Source organism: Salvelinus sp. IW2-2015, linkage group LG18 (genome assembly GCF_002910315.2).
Source record: "Salvelinus sp. IW2-2015 linkage group LG18, ASM291031v2, whole genome shotgun sequence".
NCBI classification, from domain to species: Eukaryota; Metazoa; Chordata; class Actinopteri; order Salmoniformes; family Salmonidae; genus Salvelinus; species Salvelinus sp. IW2-2015.
Window position 1 is genome coordinate 37,032,963 of NC_036858.1, and position 6,030 is coordinate 37,038,992.

The 6,030-nt window shown below is 45.3% G+C and overlaps 1 pseudogene; it reads left to right on the forward strand.

Annotated features, from left to right (window-relative positions):
* Positions 1–1,027: 1,027 nt before the first annotated feature.
* LOC139029156 (general transcription factor II-I repeat domain-containing protein 2B-like) lies at positions 1,028–3,637 on the forward strand (annotated as a pseudogene).
* Positions 3,638–6,030: the final 2,393 nt, after the last annotated feature.

Here is a 6,030-nt window from a genome sequence, read left to right on the forward strand (position 1 = left end):
AAAACATTGCATCTTCAAGTTGATGGAAACTAAGTCAGAAAACCAGGATCTCTTCCTGGCATTTTTGTGTTGGCAATGGTAATCACTAGGGGTGTTGTCAGCACGCTTTGACAATAACAACACCGTGCCGTGTGTGAGTGCCCCCACTGACCCAGAAGACTGGGTGATCTCACTTTCCGAGGCCGACGTGAGTAAGGTCTTTAATCAGGTCAACACTCGCAAGGCCGCAGGGCCAGACGGTATTCCAGGGCACGTTCTCAAACCATGTGCGGAACAGCTGGCAGGCATACTCACTTTCATTTTCAACCTCTCCTTGTCCCAGTCTGTAATCCACACGTCTTAAACTGACCACAATCATTCCTGTTCCCAAAAACTCTAAGGCTTCATGCCACAATGACTACTGCCCTGTAGCACTCACATCTGTAATCATGAAGTGCTGGTTACAGCACACATTAACTCCATCATCCCAGACCCCCTAGACCCACTCCAATTTGCATATAGCCCAACCGATCCATAGATGACTCACTCTCAATTGCACTCCACACTCCCCTCACCCACCTAGATAAGAGGAATACCTGTGTGAGAATGCTGTTCATTGACTACAGCTCAGCGTTCAACACCATTGTCCCCTCAAAGCTTGTCACCAAGCTTAGGACCCTCCCTCTGCAACTGGATCATGGAATTCCTGATGGGCAGACCCCAGGTGGTGAGGGTAGGTAACATCACCTCCGCCACCCTGACGCTCAAAACGGGGGCCCCACAGTGGTCAGTCTCCTCCTTTACTCCCTGTTAACCCACGACTGTGTGGCCACGTATGACTCCAACACCGTCATCAAGTTTGTTGACGACGGTGGTAACATGCCTCTTCCCCCTCATGGGGTTGAAAAGGTTTGGCATGGACCCTCAAGTCCTCAAAAAGTTATACAGATGCACCATTGAGAGCATCTTGACTGGCTGCATCACAGCTTGGTATGGCAACAGAACCGTCCTCGATCGCATGGCGCTATAGGGGATGGTGCTGACAGCCTAGTGCACATGTGTCAAACTCAAGGCCCGCGGGCCAGATGTGGCCCGCCAGGTCATTTTATGTGGCCCGCGAGAGCTTAAAAGTTTTGAGTGTCTAAAAATAAATACCAAAAAATAAATTAAGAGCGTGCTTTGACCAAAAACTACATTCCCACAATGCCTTTCGACTACGCTAGCCACGGCAGTGTCCATGCCAACGAGTGGAATTGAGATATAAATAATGATCCCAAAATGTCCAGAAAGAGAAAAGTTGATGCAGACGGAAGACTGTTTCAAGAAAGATGGGAAGGCGAATACTTGTTTGCGCTTCAAGGAGAAAGACCGGTATGTCTTTTGTGTTACGAGGCGGTGTCGGTTGTCAAAGAGTACAATCTGCGTCGACATTTTGACACCAAACACGGAGCTAAGTACGCTAAAGCTAGCCTTCAAGAAAAGCAACAAATTGCCCAAGAATTAAAAGGCAAACTGCGGTCGCAGCAGAGTTTGTTCATGAAATCCACAGCCAAAAACGAGGCCGCGGTGAAAGCTAGCTTCATTGTGGCTGAAAAAATCGCCCACGCTTTCAAGTCTTTTTCAGAGGGAGCGTTTTGTGAGCAGTGCATGCTGAAGGTCTGTGAGCAGGTGTGTCCCGACCAGTTACAGACTTTTAAAAATGTCAGTTTATCAAGAAACACCATCGTCGACCGAGTGAAGGAACTAGCAGAAAATCTTACAACACAGCTGGCCGAGGAGACACGCAGCTACACAGCTTTTTCATTAGCTGTTGATGAAAGCACAGATAACACGGACACAGCGCAGTTATCAATTTTTATTAGAGGCGTAAAGTCGGACCTCTCTATCACTGAGGAGCTGTTGGATGTGGCTGCAATGCATGGGACCACGACGGGACAGAACATTTTTGATGCGGTAGAGAAGTCCGTAAGTAAAAATGCATTGCAGTGGGAAAACTTGGTAGGATTAACTACAGACGGTGCACCGGCAATGTGTGGAGGAAAAGTGGGCTTGGTTGGACTAATGAAAGGGAAAATGCAAAAAATGAACTGTCACACGCCTTTGATAACGTATCATTGCATTATCCATCAAGAAGCTTTGTGTGGGAAGGTGCTGGATGGAGGACATTGTGACCACAGTCATGAAAACAGTGAACTTCATTCGGGCGCGTGGCCTGAATCACCGTCAGTTCCAGCAGTTTTTGCTGGAGATGGCTCGGAACACGGGGATGTGCTGTACCATACAGAAGTGCGGTGGCTGAGTAGGAGCAAAGTCCTCAAGCGATTTTTCGAGCTCAGGAAAGACATTGCTCTTTTTATGCAGAGTAAAGGAAAACTCATGTCTGAACTATCAGATCCAAAGTGGATGTGTGACTTTGCTGTGTTGTGTGACATAACCGACCATCTCGCCCAGCTGAATCAGAAGCTGCAGGGACGCAAACAAGTCATCACGCAGATGTCCGACACGATCACGGCTTTCCAGCGTAAATTGGACTTATGGATGTGGCAAGTGAAACAGGACAATCTTGTTCACTTTCCTGTTTGTCAGAGCATGTCAGCCTCATTTCCCGAGACTTTTTCATGTGCTCAGTTGGCTACCAAACTGAGCTGGTTAAAGACTGAGTTTGATCGGCGCTTCTCTGACTTCAGAGCACAACAGTCTGGCTTTGACATCTTTGCCAATCCTTTCACCACCGATGTCTGCACTGCACCCCAACACCTTCAGATGGAGCTAATTGAGCTTCAAAGCGACAGTGGCCTGAGAGCAAAGTTTCAGGATGCTACAATCCAGGACTTTTACCGTCTGCTGCCTCCTGGTTTGATGCCACAGCTTCGACTTCATGCTGCCCGTGTTCTGTCCATGTTTGGGAGCACCTATCTGTGCGAACAGTTTTTTTCCATAATGAATCTGAACAAAAAACAAGCACAGATCACGCCTCACGGATGACAACCTCCATGCTGTTCTACGCATTGCCTCAGCACAGGACCTAAAACCAGACATGACACACTGGTAACGGGAAAACGGTGTCAGACATCTGGTCAGAAAACACACAGGCAAGCATTTTTTTTGAAACTTAATAAAATATAATAAAATGTAATTCAACCAAGAAGAAGAACAGTTAAACTGTGTGCAATTTAATGATTGTGCTTGCATTTTGTTTTGTGTTTATCATTTTCAGAACATGATCAATCGATAGTAGAGAGAGAATCCACTTGGTGTGTTCAAGGACAGGCAGCATCTCCTCATCAAAGACTAACCGAAAAACTTGACCAATATAGTTGTGAACTGAGTCAACCTTTATTTTGGTATTTTTAGTTGATTACATATTATTTATGTGTAGCTGCTGTAGTAATTATTTAATGTTTGCAGGTTTATGTGTGTATGCAGACAAATTGTTGTCATCAAACCATCAGTTGGGTGCACGGCTGTGTGCAGCCTTTTTTTGTAAAATGCTACATGTGTCATACATGTTCTTTGCAGCTAAGTTTTATGTTATTTTTCTTTATTCACTTGGACAGTTTGATCCTTCATTAATGGAGTTATGTGGGTTTTCATAAGCTGACAAAATTTAAAAGGATTTTATGTTAGAGCTACAAGCAAACATATATTTTCTATGCAACTGTAATTGTCACTTGAATAAGTTATAATAAATATGAGTTATTTAACATTAAGGAGGAGTTACATTTATTTTACATTACATTCGATTACATTTATAAGTTACATCTGGCCCTTTGAGGACAGCCATTATGCTGATGTGGCCCTCGGTGAAAATGAGTTTGACACCCCTGGCCTAGTGCATCACTGGGGCCGAGCCAGGGAATTCCCAGGGAATCGTTAAGACTCCAGCACACCAAGCCATAGACTGTTCTCTTCTTGCTTCCACAAGGCAAGCAGTACTGGTGCATCAAGTCTGACACCAACAGGCTCCTGAACAGCCTTAAGACTGCTAAATATCTAACAAAATCGTTACACTGACTATCTGATATGACCCCTTGTATTTTATTTTTACACTGTCTTCATGAACAATCACAGGACTCTACACGCACACACACCACACACACACACACACACACACACACACACACACACACACACACACACACACACACACACACACACACACACACACACCACACACACACACACACACACACACACACACACACACACACAAGTCAGTTCGTCAAATTTGCCCCGGACAACTGCCCCGGACAACTGTAAGTGCTGTTATTGTGAAGTGGAAACGTCTAGGAGCAACTACGGCTCAGTCGCAAAGTGGTAGACCACACACGTTCACAGAACGGGACCGCCGAGTGCTGAAGCGCGTAAAGATCATCTGTCCTCAGTTGCAACACTAACTATCGAGTCGGGAGCTTCATGAAATGGGTTTCCATGGCTGAGCAGCCGCACACAAGCCTAAGATCACCATGCGCAATGCCAAGCATTGGCTGGAGTGGTGTAAAGCTTCCCACCATTGGACTCTGGAACAGTGGAAACGCGTTTTCTGGAGTGATGAATCATGCTTCACCATTTGCCAGTCAGACGTACGAATCTGGAATTGGCGGGTGCCAGGAGAATGCTACCTGTGCGAGTGCATACTGCCAACTGTAAAGTTTGGTGGAGGAGGAATAATGGTCTGGAGCTCTTTTTCATGGTCCGGGCTAGGCCCCTTAGCTCCAGTGAAGGGAAGTCTTAACCCTACAGCATGCAATGACATTCTAGACGATTCCCTGCTTCCAACTTTGGGGCAGTTCCTTTTCTTTTTCAAAGCGTGGTCCATACAGAATTGGTTTGTCGAGATCGGTGTGGAAGAACTTGACTGACCTACACAGAGCCCTGACCTCAACACCTTGGGATGAATTGGAACGCCGACTGCAAGCCAGGCCTAATCACCCAACATCAGTGCCCAACCTCACTAAGGCTCTTGTGGATGAATGGAAGCAAGTCCCCGTAGCAATGTTCCAACAACTAATGGAAAGCTTTCCGAGAAGAGTGGATGTATTTATTGCAGCAAAGGGGGGACCAACTCCATATTAACGGCCATCATTTTGGGATGAGATGAGGGGCGGCAGGTAGCCTAGTTGTTAGAGCGTTGGGCCAGTAACCAAAAGGTTGCTTGATCAAATCTCAGAGCTGACAAGGTATAATATCTGTTGTTCTACCCCTGAACAAGGCAGTTAACCCACTGTTCCCCAGTAGCCATCATTGTAAATAATATTTTTTTCTTAACTGACTTGCCTAGTTAAATGTTAAAGAAAATATGTTTGTCAAGCAGGTGTCCACATACTTTTGAGCGTGTAGTGTATATCCTTATGCCTAGTCACCTTACCCCTATACATATCTACCTCCATCACTCCAGTATCCCTGCACATTGTAACTATGGTATTGGAACTGATCGTGTATACAACTTACCTTCTTTCTCGTGATTATGTTATTTGAATTTCTTGTGTGTTTTATTTTACCCTCATGTTATTTTTAGTAATACATTGATATTGACTATTGCATTGTTGGGTTTAGAGCTTGCAAGAAAGGCATCTCACTGTACTTGTGCATGTGAAATTAAAACATGGAACTTGAGTAGCAAAGTGTTCCTGAGTCCATCTCATGCTGTACTGTAGAGGCTGAGATCTTACCTGGAGAGTGGAGACTGTAATGAGATGTAATGAGACCTGTCTGAGTGTGTGGTCTCAGTGCTTTCAGTGCTACCCCGCAGTATCTGTAGAGATAATGCCCTTTATTTCATAATTTTGTCCATACTCAGGACCATCGGAACAACAGGGGTCCCTGCTAGCCAATCAGATGTGTTTGTTTGGCCCCACTCCTCCTTGCAGCCTACGTCTAATTGGTCACTGGTGAGTTCCGTGTTCTTCTTAGAATGCTTATGACCGTGGATGAACCGGGTCCCTATGAATCTCCAGTGATCACAATAGAATTTCAAACACCCCCTCTTAAACACATCCCACCATTATATAATGACAAACAGATACTAAAGAAGCAAACAGGTCATATCTC